Below are 14017 nucleotides of genomic sequence, written 5' to 3' on the forward strand. Positions count from 1 at the left end.
TCCTGAGTCTCTCCATCCGCTACACCACTAAACAGGTCTTGGAGTAGATAGTCCTTCTGCATATAGCACGAGGATGAAGATAAAGCACGGGGTCTATGAACCTGGTGACTGACTGCTCTTGGGACACTGAATGCTGTCAGGTGATTCCAAGACCCCTTCAAGGCTCTCCCCCTCTTGATGGCTCTTTAGTTTTAAACTGGCCTCGCTTCAGCCAGGCCTTTGAATAGAGGTCTCTCCTGTGTAAAGGAGGATAGATAAGCCCTGCTTCGTGATCCCTTTAGCTGGCTTCATGACCACTGTAAAAGCAAAATTCCTTCCAAGTGTAAAAGCAAATGTGATTTTTAAAAAAGAGAGAGAGAAGAACCGTGTCTCCCTCATAAGGTTACAAACTCTTAGTTTATAACGCACATCACAAAGTTTCAGCTCCTAATATCCTCCTTGCCTAATTTCAGGGTTCTTTCATTGATGGCAAATGTGATCCGAACAAATGCAGCATGAATGTGCCTGAGTCCAGTCTCCTGATGTGAAAATTCAGCAAACACAAGGCAAACCGATGATGAGGTAATGGAGTGGATAGTACCATCTGCTCTAGGTCTGATGCCACCTTGTCTCTTGCTTTCCAAACACTGGTGATATGTATTCAGTATTGTTTGTTCTGACTGATAGGTGAGCTTCTGCATACGTAAATATCTAACTTCTTTAAAACAACCTCCCTCTTAATCATCATCTGGAAGGGTCCCTATGAATCATGAAGTCCAGGGCCTGTCAAGGAGGCCCAGTGGGGGGAATCGAACTCCCAACTTCTGGCTCCACCGCCAGAGACCTAAGTCACTCAGCTATCAATGTGCAGTTTAAAATGTATTGTTTTCATTGCATAGCTCCTTGGTAACACGGTTTACACTCTTTTAGTAAGCCTTTTGGAGGATTATGGTTCTTGCTTTATTACTGGTATATGATTTTTTTAAAAAAAACGTTCTTAGTGTGGACAGCTTGGGGTGCTCCAGATGTTGATCTAGAACACCCCTCAACCCTGAACAATGCCACCAATGGGGTGAGATGAGAAACATGCCATTCCAAGGACTTCTGGAGGGTCGCAGCTGGCCGCCTCCCTTGTAACTCGGTTATCACATGGTCTGTGTTGTTATGTGCTGTTGCTTTCAGCTGATGGCAACCTATGGATTTGTGATCTCCAAAAAGTCCTGTTGATAACAGTTTTGCTCAGGTCTTCCAGATTGAAGACTGTGGCTACTTTTAGCACATCAGTCCTTCTTGTATTCCAGCTGCCTTGAACTTTTCCCAGGAATTTAGGCTTTTTCCAGTGCATCTTACGAGAACCTTGATTTAGTCATTTTCACTTCTACAGGAAATCCCAGCTTTTATTGGATCTCGCATTCACTGATTTGCCTTTCCGACATTCCAAGATTCCATAAAACTCTCCTAGCCCAACACGTTCTGAATGAATTGATTCCTGCCCCCCCCCGTCAATTCTTGTCACTGCTCATGATAACTGGGAACACCACAGTACAGATGATCTTGACCTTGATCTCCAATAAAAAACATCTTTATCCTTGAAGATCTTCTCTAATCCCTTTCCTCGCTTCCGTTGGGAGTCTCAGTCTTCCACTGTTGTTTTTTTTTTGCCAGTAATCTCCATTTAGATTGATGACTGAAACAAGGACAGAAAATCTGAACAATTTCAATGCTTCTATTGTCAGTGTTAAAATTTAATGTCGGCATTATAGTTATGCATATCTTCTGTAGTCATGATTCTGCCTTCTTTATGTTCAGATGTAATTACTTTTCAATAAATTGCATTTTGAAGTGTCATTGATAATTCATAGTGATAGATGGGCAATTGTGGTATATCAATCAGTCTTTAAGGCAGCTTCTTATATTATTTCATCCTCCTCTTCCTCTAAGTCTTTGCAGGATCTTAGGCTGTGAGCCTAGAGCCATTTACCTAGGAGTAATTCCCACTGAATAATCATTGCAGGATTATGCTGCAACACAAACAAGCCGATGGTAAAGTTATGTGAGAAGCTGACTTAGTGATAGATCGATATACTACAGCTGGCCATTTTTCATTATGAACTCTCAGTGGCAATGTTGTTCAGCTACCAACTCCTCATTTGCATTGCTCATATGAGAATTCTCACCAGCCTATGAACAACTACTCAGAAATAAGTCCCATATAGTTCAGTAGATGTGTGTACAGTGGGGTCTTGACTTAAGAACGGCTTGAGTTAAGAACATTTTGACTTAAGAACCACTCTCATAGGAAAATATTGACTTGACTTACATACTTAGATTTGAGTTAAGAACTGAAAAAAACCATGTGGGAGGCAAAATTTGAACTTTCACTTAACTGTTGGCCAGTGAAAAGGGTGCCTGTCTGCTTCCTCACTCCTCCCAGCGTTTAGAGAGTGGATTGGGAGACAGTCTTCGGACTGCCTGGTACTGTACTGCCTGGACTGTATTTTCCCTGCCTTCCCTAAACCTTTCTTGACCTAAGAAAAAAAGAAACAAAATATCCTCCTCTAGTCGTCGAAGGCAGAATAGCAGCTTCCCATTAGTTTCTATGGACGGAAAAGAGCAGATACGGATCAAATGGTTTTCAATGCATTCCTATGGGAAATACAGATTTGACCTGAGAACTTTTTGACTTGAGAACCGCCTTCCAATACGGATTAAGTTCTCAAGTCAAGACCCCACTGTATATAAGATTGCATCCTTAGAGTGAGACTACATTGACATATAATGTGGGAAATGCTGCAGAATTCGGATGGCCTGATTCAAGTCTTTTTCCATTGACCACCTGACATAAAAGCCAATGTGAATCATGACTGTATTTTCTGCTTCTAATCTTTAGGGTTTCCCTCCTCCTTGCTTGGGCTTCTACTTTTTTTGACAGCAGATTCATTTGCAGCCGTCCAGGTTGTGTTAACGTTTGGACTAAGGCAGAAATGTTTGTGCAGGGATGCTGGTGGTTGATGGGGTGGGGAGAGAGAACACGCATGTCCTCCCCAGATAGGAAAATCACCTTTACCCTCCACTCCTGCCTCATGAGGGAGTTTGAGCCGGAGCCAGCCCCGTTTGATTTGCTCTTCCTCTGCTGCAGCCAGATGCTTGGCCCTCGCAGCCTGGATGCCTTTTCAGGCTGTTTGTCATCTTCCTCCTCTCTCCCTTTGTGGCCAGCTAACACAAATTTACCCAAGGAAGTCCACCTTCCCACCTGTGACTTAATGGTGGGTTGATTCATATTCTTCTCACATCCCTGTTAATCAAGTACCCAACTGCCTAAAAACAGAGAAGAAAGGTATTCACATAAGCACTGTCTTGTTCTTCACATTGTGTACTCATTTTTGTACTGATTGTGAGATCAGTCAAACAAATGGTTGTGGGGGGTCAATACTTATCACAGTTTCTGTTCTGTGCTATGTTTGAGCAACAGGGTGCTTGCCTTGGTCACTTATAATCAATTTCTTGCTTTTTTCACTAAATAATCAATTTATCCCAATACATGAATCAGTTCTACTTAGAGGTTGGTTAGGAACATCAAGATGAGAGGTCTTCATGCTCACTATTCTTATGGTTTTCTATTTTTCTTCTTCTCCATGTCACTATATTTTTCCTTATTCTTCTTTTAGAGCAGAAATGGAGAACCTGTGGCCTTATAAATGTTTGTAGACTCTGGCTCCCGACATCTTGCTCCGTTGGCTATGCTGCACCGCTGATGGGAACATATTTCTGAGTAATCATTGCAGGATCCAAACACATCTGGGCCCCACAGTTAGTGTTAGGAATCGTTGGAGGTGTCACCTCAGTTTACCCATATGTAGCTGGAAGGAACCCAACATAACAGAACAGGGCAAATTCTTGGCTTAAGCCTGTCACCCTATGCACATTTCTGGGGTTGGAAAGAGTTACTTTTTAGACTACAGCTCCCAGAATTCCCCAGCCCGAAGAGTTTGAGAACTGTAGTTCAAAAGATTAACTTCTGAAGCTCTGAGAAACATGCACAGAATGGGGGGAAAAAACTAACTTTGTAAAACATGTACAGTATAGTAGCAAAATACAGCATTCTGTAGTATCTTCGTATAGAGATCCCACCATTGACGTCTATGTGCTTACAAAGGCAATGGCAACAGAAGGTTTGCCCAGGAATCTGGGATGTCTTTTCTTCTATTATCCCCTATTCATTTTGTACCATCTGGTCTGACAAAGAATTGTGACGAACCCCAAAACTCGCCGTGCATGTGATGTTCTAGAGACCTAACAAAGCTATAATAGAAATGAACCCTGCCTTCATTTCTTTGCACAGAATTGAAGCCTTGGGGTTTACTTGGTTGCACTCTCAGGGAATTCCCCAGAGACTTGCAGTCCTACTTCTGTCCAAGGTCTCTGCTGGTTACATAAGAGTTTCCTCATTTTTCCTCTGTGGGGAATGCGCCTACAAAGCCACTAACACCTGACGGACCGAACCACCAAACAAAATCAAGGGCATTTCTGTACAAACACGCTTCTTTAAACAGAAGCTGATGAAATTTGAGTAAGTCCTAAGTAGGAACTCCAAATTGAAAACACATAAAGCTAATCTCTTTGGGTGTTTCAGGATTCATGACGGAGTATGAAGATACAAGAAATGACAAGCTGTGAGGTGCTCTTGCCAGGACCGGGCACCATGGTTTTCTGAAATGAAAATATGTGTCAAGGCTTTTCATGAGTCATTCCTGTTTAATAATCTTTTTTTTATACTTTTTGATTTTGTCTAACGTACTGATTCCAAAGACATCCAGCTGATCTTGCTGTGCAGTTGACAGAAGGGTAGCTTCCTTCCTTAATTTGTCCCATTACTCACACATGAACCAAAAAACTAGAACAGCCAGTTTTAGGATTTTAATTTTTTTTCATTATTTCCTATTTGCTACTACAAGTAATGAAGAAACCTAGTACGATGGCTTTCATGGTTTTTACAGATCTAGCTGAGAGCACATATTGATTGTGATTAGCTTACAATAAGATGCTGGAGTATCGTTCATTGTTGTTGTTGTTGTTGTCGTTGTCAAACTGAACAGCTGGAAAGGGCCCTATGTATCACCCAGTCCAAGCCCTATTAAAGATGCATAGTGGGGAATCAAACTCCCAGCCTCTCACTCCTCAGCTATGTTTATATTTTAAATCCCTAAAGCGTGCGTTGTAGAACGTTAAGGCCAGCTTAGTATTCTTTCTAGATAATAATAGCAATGAATTTAATTCCATTTAATTCAAAATATTTTTACCCCACCTTTCTCCTTGAAAAGAGCCCAAGGCGGCTTACTTCCTTGAAAGATTATATTTAAAGCTGAGAACAATGAGTTTAACTCATTAAAGGTAAACAGTGGTTTGCCTCATTAAAGGACAAAATTTAAAGCTATTAACAATGAGTACAAAGAGGCGGCTCTCATCATTAAAACAAAGTATTAAATCTAAGAACAAAAATACAGAAATATTGAAAAGGAAAAAAAATCCTGCTCTGAGAAATGGAAAACACAAGTAGTATTAAAAATCCAGTCAAGGTAGTAATGGATTACAATCCATCTAAAAAGCTCACACAGTTAGCTAGTTACTGAGGGAAGGCTTGCCTTAAGATGCACAGTGACTCAAAAAACGTTCTAGTGTTGTCCCATTCAGGGTCCAATCCTATACAGTTGGAGTAGAGAGGTTGCGATCCTCCTGATGTTGTTGAGTTGCAGCTCCCATGTTCCCTTACCTTTGGCTCTGGTAGGTAAGGATGATGGGAGTTGCAGTCGAACAAGATCTGGAAGGCTGGCACATATCTCAAGCCTATTCATCCCTGAGCCAAACAGACTCATGCTATAAAAACCATCTAGAATTTACGGCAGTTGTAAGTGAACAATAGCAGGGCTTCTGCTTCTTATACTACTGCATTGTGTCTTACAGCTCAGTGGTTTAGGCCTCTGGCTGCAGAGCCAGAGTTTGGGAGTTTGATTCCCCCCCTTCACGGCGCCTCCTTGAGAGGGGTGGGACTCCATGATCCAGAGGGTCCCTCCCAGTTCTGCAGTTCTAAGGTTATTATTTTCATTATGACTGCACCATCTAGCCCATGCCTCTTCAGAAGCAAATCCTACTGAATTCAAAAGGTTTGAAGTAGAAAAATTAGAGGAAGACCCTGAGTTAAAATAGAAGCAATGTGGAACATCCATGGGCAGTATAGCCGCCTAGAGTGGTCTTAAGTGACTAGATAGGCGGGATATTAAATAAATAAATAAATAAATAAATAAATAAATAAATAAATAAATAAATAAATAAATAAATAAATAAATAAATAAATAAATAAATAATTTCACCTGAGCCTGCAATAAACAGACGTCTGGAATCACAGAGTTGGGCAGAGGCTTATAGGTCTTTCCCCCTTGCTCCTTGCAGGAAATCAAGAGCTACCTAAATCTCTCTCTCTCTCTCTCTCACACACACACACCTGTTCACAGAGTTTTCAGTGCTACAGTACATTTAAAACTTAACTAGTTTTTAAAACTATTGAACCTAGAAGATTAACTCAATGAAAATTGAAAACATTTAACTTTGGAAATTAGTGTTATTGATAGAGTCGTTAAGACATTCATTGGTGTGCTCTCTACAGCAGTGATCCTCAACCTTGGGCCTCCAGATGTTCTTGGACTACAGCTCCCAGAAGCCTTCACCACCACCTCTGCTGGCCAGGATTTCTGGGAGTTGAAGTCCAGGAACATCTGGAGGCCCAAGGTTGGGGACCACTGCTCTATAGCACTCATACGTCAGTCCTCCAAAGGGAAAACAGTCTCTAGCTATCTTTTAAAATCACACTTATCTTTTAAAATCACATTTATTTATACTAGGAGGTAGTTCATGCTGTGTTTATATCTTATTTGGCTCCTGCCCTCAAAACCTTGGTTCTTTCCCTTGGTTCATGCTTCCTTCCTTCTTGCCCAGCCGGCCACCAAAAGTCGCCCCGTGAAATGGACTGGCGCGGGCAGGGACTAGTAGCCCCATGGCTTCTCCTCCTTCAGGCACCCTTCCGGAAGCCACAGCTTCCTTTCCTCCTTCACCCTTTGGCAGAGTGCCATGGACGACAAGTCAGATGTTCCCCCGCCCTTGCAAAGGAGCAATAAGGAACGCCTAAAATAATCTATAGGGGCTGGAGGATCGGTCCGAGTCAATGAATCCTGCAGAACAGCTGCGAATCAAAACATATTATGGCATTATGTATCGTTGTATTCCTATGTGACTAAATAACAGTGGCTTTAAGGGCTAATTAAAATAAGGAATTAAATATTAAGGGTTTCTTTTCTTTTTCATTGTCGTCATTCATTTCATTCATTGTATGTTTTGCTCCCACCAAACAGGCAATCTTGCACCCACTCATGCAGAAGCCAAGCCGGCTCAGTTGGTTTTCAGCAGTAGAATAAAGCAAAAAGTAAACCAATGTGTGCTACTTATATACTGCCCTATAACACTATAGCACTCTGGTTTACAATTTAATTATGCAGGCTATACATGGCCGCACGCACACACACAGTGAGCTGGGTACGGTACTCACTTTACTGACCTTGAGCCGGCTATTTGGGCCTGTCAGGATCTCAGATGGTGAGCAGAGTTTTCACTGCAGTAGCAGTTTAATCACTGTGCCATGAAGGAAGGATAAATCAACTTAGGTTCATCTTGCACAGAGGCTCCTGAACTGTGATTTTGTTCAACCCCCCCCCCCAATGTTGTTGCAAAAATGACCCACAGCAGAATTCATTTTATATTTGTATTTTTAAAATGTTTCAAGAATATAATATAATAATATTTCCCAGCTGCTGGACAATTGTGTTGAACTGATTTAGGTGGAATAAGAATTGGAATTGGTCACCACACCATGATCCAGTAGTTGCTTCAGATGAGGGCAACACAAAGCTACAAACCACTTTCTCAGAAAGTCTGTTTCCTTTGAGACACTGCAGTAGCCTTGCTGGGGGTGGGTGGGTTGAGATATTTGGTGACTGGCAGGTCTTTCCATAACAAGTTTGGACATTTGAATCCACATTGCCAGAGACGGAATCTGAAACTCTCCATCTCAGAGTTGTTTCCATTGCCCCCAGTTGGAACCTGACTCCCAGGGCCAGCAAATCGCATCATGGATTTTGGAACGTTTATGTTTTCCAGGGCTTCTTTGGGGGGGGGGGGCAGAGGCAGCACTTCAAGCTTTGTAGTGCCCAGCCTAACAAAGACTCCTGGAGAGTCAAAAGCTTAGCACCTCTGTGTGAGATTTTAGTGGTCTAATCAAGGAACCACTCACCCCTGTCTTAAGGTTATAGGACACTGGCTAGAATCCTATTGGCATTCATGTAAGGTTTCTGTAACTTGCTGTTGCTAATTGCAACTAATCGATGAGGGTCTGGGGCATGTCTTGGTTGCATGTCCAGTCATACATCTGACTGTGCAGCTGAGATGCACTTCAGCGCTCCACCAATTAGCCACAAGAAGGTGATCCATGTTATGCAGACTTTACATGAACATCAGTAGGATTCTGGCCAAAGTTTCTCAGCCTCAGGAGCAGCAGATCCCTAAGCCTTGAGAAATGCCAGTTTTACTATTACATCTCTGTATTCTAACCTGGGAATATTGCTTTGGGGAAGTGGATAGCAAATTCTCATAGGCTCTTTGGAGAAGACATACCTGAATGAATACTTCAAACAACTGGCATTCTTGTAAATGTGAATGCTATCTTTTGGACCATTAAATTAACATATTGATGTGTTCTTTGCAAGCTCTGGCTATTCAGCGTGAAAGAGTCCAGAACTAGGTAGACCTCCACCTTTCTACGCAGTCATCACATCACTCTTACTGTCGACAAGCTTCTTTTAATTCTGACCTACCAGCTTTGCTGATGGGTGGGCATTCAAAATGGTCTGAACTTATCTCAACACTGTTCTTTTTTAAAGTTATGATCAAAGGTGAAGTAAGAAAGAAATCGTATGTGACCAGAGATCGACACACTGTCATGAATTCTGGAGTAAGAAAGGAAACGTTATCAACACACATCCATAGTCGATGCATATTGCCTCAGTATAAAGCCAATGTCCATCTGTCCCAGTAATGATGATGAAAACGGTGCCTACCAAGCCAGTATTATCTCCTTTGACTGGCAATAGCTTACCTGTAACTCAGACAGATTTTTTTTTTTCTCCATCACTTGCTACCTGAGAATTTATTCACTAAAAATTTCACAGACTAAAGCTGGGATCTTTTGCCTGTGAAATATATGTGTTTTACCACCGAGTTATAATTCTCCTTCAAGTACTGGCACTTGGTTTCACACATTTCTGATTCATGGCTCTGATTCATGGCCATCCCGACTGTGTATCACAGTGTTTTGCTTCCTTATCGGAGAACAACTTAATCTGACCTGACCCTGCAGGAGATAGGAGACGGACTGGGCAAATTAAGTGCCACCACAAGATCCTTATTTTTCATTCTTTCCAAAATGATACCTCTTATTAGTAAACGTCTGCCCCCCCCCCCCCGTGAGTATGTAAAAATACAGATCTAACTTCTAAGGCCATTCTGAGCGTTATTAAACAATGGCACAGAAAGGACTCTCTAAAATTATCTGTCATCAAGTCCATTCCAATTTTTGACAATTATCTCAAGAGTTTTCTAAGAATAACTATGAAGTCCTACAAAGTAGTCTTTTTGCTGATGCTCTGGGACTGTGTACTCTGGAAAAGTCTGTATAGGTAGCAGGACACATAATCCCATTAGCCACAGACACTTCAGGGAATCTCAGGCAGTCCCCCTCTGGTGAGGCATAGCGGGAGTTCAAATTCCAGGCCCCTAGCTCAGGAATCAGCTGCATCCATCTGAGGAGCGATACCAACTCAGAAGAACTTTCAAGTTCTAGATAAACTCCAGGTGCCTCTTTCTATACTGATTTGTCAAATAGCCATAGGACTGATCACATTTTTATTTGATTTTATCTCACAAAAAAATAAGAGTTTTTTTTAATAACAAACTGACTTTGTTAATTTTAGGTCTCTTTCCCTCCCTGCATGGCTTCATTTGGCAGTACCCTAAAATAGAACGGCTCATTAGCCACAGATCAGAAGGTTAATAAGAACACAAACAAAACAAATGTACTGAATTAGAACAATCCATTAACATTCATTAGTAGCTCACCACTGGTTCCTCCAGCATGCTGCTTTTGCTATTGCATTAGCATCCCGCAATAATTGTGATGTCAAAAGACAGGACCCACATGGCTCAGCCTGGAACCCTTGGGGAGGTGGCCTCCTATGAAAATCAATCAAAAATGTAGGTCTGCAAGGAAACATTTTAGCCACCAGGGAGCAGCTGTCGTGATTTCCAAATTCATGTCAAAGGCTCCTTAGGCAAATAGCTTCATTCCCCCATTGTTTCAAAGAGAGTCTGAGGTCTAGCAGTGAACCCAGTACATTAAGCATTGTGATTGTGAGTCCACACGAATTCCCAGCCATTTTGAATCCTTAGTGCTCTATCAATTAAATCAATTGTCTGCCATCAAGTTGATTCCAACTTATGACAACTCTCGCCAGGGTTTCCTAGGTATAAAGAACTTGGAAAGTGGCTTGCCTGTTTTTTGTTAGCAATCTAGGACTGTACAACTGGCCCAAGGCAACAGAGGCTGGTTCTTCTTCGGGGGGGGGGGGGAATTGAACTCTCAACCCTGGTTAGTCCAACTTACTGAGCTATCCTGCCATTTGGTATCAATGTTCTACTGGACTAGAAATGATGCACAAATGAGCTTTTGTTCTAACAGACGAGTCAACGTTTAAGATACAAATGGACAGAATCCAACATGTTCACATAAGGCTTCATAACTTGCTGAGACTAATTGCAGCTTATTGATTAGCTAACAGGGTACCTCTTCGTTGTCTAGTCACGTGTGACTGAGATGTGCCCTTGGACATCATCAGTTAGTGATAACTAGGCACAGCAAGTTATGCAAACCTTCCTCAAACACCAATAAGATTATAGCCAATCCTACACCCTATACGCAACCCTACATTTTTCTTACATCTGGTGGGGCCACCGTGAGATACAGGAACCTGGAACAGATGGGCCCTTGGCCTGATCCAGCAGGGCTCCCCTTCGGTTCTTATGTTCTTACGTGGACTGGAGCGTCTTAGGATCCTGATTAACTGTGCCAACATTACACTGAGATTAATGAGGCCAGCAGTGCAACAGGAAAAGTTTTTTCCAGAACATCTATGGATATTAAAGGAACAGCAGAGAATACAAGGACTATAATGTTGAAAAAATATAAGGTGGGGAAAAAAAAGAACTGCCCATCTCTCAAAATGATGAGTTCATGCTAGCTGCCCCAAATGCTCTTGATGTGGCATGCTACTGGGCAAAAATGATTTGATACGCTGATAAATGGTGCTGCGTTGCTTCTGATGTGAACAAAGAAAGAGGAAGTGCAACAGGATCACAGGATGGGACTTCCTGCTTGTTGCAGCTGTCACTCTGGACTTCGGCATGAAGGGTGGACCAGCCAACTCTTAGTAGCAGAAAGCATATTAGTCACATCTGCATTGATTCAGTCAGAAAGGGTGCTATTTTACCATCCCAAGAATACAATGCACTTCATTTTCCTCCTCATTTTACTGCGGGTGTAGTCTGACTCTTTCATAGCTGATTTGAGGAAGCGAGCCAAGCCACATGCTTGCAGGGACAGAAATACTAACGGAAGTCCATCCACTGAGTTGTTTTTTGTTGCCCTCTTTTATGGCCTGTTGCTCAACTTGCTTGGAGTGGTTTTTTTGTTTTTTTGTTTTTTGTTTTTTGTTTGTTTTTTGTTTTTACTCAAATGACTTCCCAACCACAGGCTTTCTTTTCTCGCTGACTCACCCTTTCAGTGGAGATTTATGAAGTTCCAGATATGTTTTTAAAAGGGCAATGATTTTGGATACAGAGGCCAGATTCTGTTCCTTCTTTTGTTTTCCTAGTACACATCTCAGTTTTTACACAGTAAAAAACTGAAACTATCTCCTGCTTGTTCCTGTTCAATTGCACAAATTGTTTTGAAAGTTCCCTGCTATATCTGGAGTCTTACACTCAGTGGGCTTAAGCATGTCCGCACAACCCAGTTGGTATGAAATGTTCCTTGTCAACATTTGGTTGGCTGAAGAAAAGCAGAAAAGAATATACAGTGTGCAAGTTAATTAATAGATTGCAATCTAGATAGTTTATCCCTTTTTTGTTCCACGATACTGACCAGAACACAATGAAGGTTTCACGCTGCAACTAAATGCCTTGGTTAACATTTACACTTCTTTGAAGAACTGATGACGGGTGGCACTTCTTTTTCTGCATGTTTTTATCTGACCCTTTTAGGTATGGTCTAGAATCAACCTGTGCCCTGACTGTATTGAGCTACAACTTCCATCGTCCCCACCAATAAACCATATGGCCAGGGAGCCACTGGTGTAAAACAAATGGATTCAAGAAGCTCACAAGAAACAAACCTTTTAGACACATATACCGCCTGAATCCCCTTCACAGATTGCTGCCTTGTCATGGCAAAGGGGGTTGTGTAATTCAGAGAAGCTATGAGCTGTGCCGTGCAGGGACATTCAAAATGGACAGGTCATAGTGGAGAGTTCTGAGTAAATGCGGTCCACCTGGAGCAGGAACTGGCAAGCCACTCCAGTATCTTTGCTAAAAAAAACCCTCCATGGACAGAAAGGCTAAAAGATATGACGCTGGAAGATGAGCCTCTCAGGTCGGAAGGCATCCAACATGCTACTGAGGAAGAGCAGAGGACAAATACAAGTAGCTCCAGAGCTAATGAAATGGTTGGGCCAAAGCCGAAAGGACGCTCAGCTGTGGACGCGCTTGGAAGTGAAAGGAAAGTCTGATGCTGCAAAGAAAAATACTGCATAGGAACCTGGAATGTAAGATCTATGAACCTTGGTAAACTGGATGTGGTCAAACAGAAGATGGCAAGAATAAACATTGACATCCTGGACGTCAGTGAACTAAAATGGACAGGAATGGGTAAATTCAATACAGACGATTATCATATCTACTATGTGGGCAAGATTCCCATAGAAGAAATGGAGTAGCCCTCATAGTCAAAAAAAGAGTGGAAAAAGCTGTACTGGGATACAATCTAAAAAATGATAGAATGATTTCAATACGAAGCCAAGGCAGACTTTTCAACATCACAGTAATCCAAGTTTATGCACCAACCACCGATGCAGAAGAGGCTGAAATTGACCAGTTCTATGAAGACTTACAACACCTTCTAGAACTGACACCAAAGAAAGATGTTCTTCTGATTATAGGGAACTGGAATGCTAAAGTAGGGAGTCAAGAGATAAAGGGAACAACAGGTAAGTTTAGCCTTGGAGTTCAAACCGAAGCAGGGCAAAAGCTAATCGAGTTTTGTCAGGAGAACAAGCTGTTCATTACAAACACTTTTTCCAACAATGCAAGAGGCAACTCTACACATGGACATCACCAGATGGGAAATACCAAAATCAGATTGATTATATTCTCTGCAGCCAAAGATGGAGAAGCTCTATACAGTCGGGAAAAACAAGACCTGGTGCTGATTGTGGCTCTGATCATCAGCTTCTTATAGCAAAACTCAAGCTTAAACTGAAGAAAGTAGGAAAAACAACTGGGCTAGTCAGGTATAATCCAAACCAAATCCCTTATGAATACACAGTGGAAGTGAAGAACAGATTTAAGGAACTCAATTAGGTGGACAGAGCGCCTGAAGAACTATGGATGGAGGCTTGTAACATTGTACAGGAAGCAGCAACAAAAACCATCTCAAAGAAAAGGAAATGCAAGAAAACAAAGTGACTGTCCAACGAGATCTTACAAATAGCAGAGAAGAGAAGGGAAATAAAATGCAAGGGAGATAGGGAAAGTTACAGAAAACTTAATGCAAACTTCCAAAGAATAATAAGGAGAGACAAGAGGGCCTTCTTAAATGAACAGTGCA

At 41.8% G+C, this 14017-nt stretch overlaps 1 long non-coding RNA gene across 1 annotated transcript; it reads left to right on the plus strand.

The window, feature by feature from the left end:
- The first annotated feature begins 455 nt into the window (after positions 1-455).
- Positions 456-7029, plus strand: LOC144589342 (uncharacterized). The gene is made up of 2 exons (XR_013545416.1): positions 456-561; positions 6970-7029. It is a non-coding gene; the product is annotated as an uncharacterized LOC144589342 (long non-coding RNA).
- The last annotated feature ends 6988 nt before the right edge of the window (positions 7030-14017 follow it).

This window comes from Pogona vitticeps, chromosome 1 (assembly GCF_051106095.1).
Source record: "Pogona vitticeps strain Pit_001003342236 chromosome 1, PviZW2.1, whole genome shotgun sequence".
NCBI classification, from domain to species: Eukaryota; Metazoa; Chordata; class Lepidosauria; order Squamata; family Agamidae; genus Pogona; species Pogona vitticeps.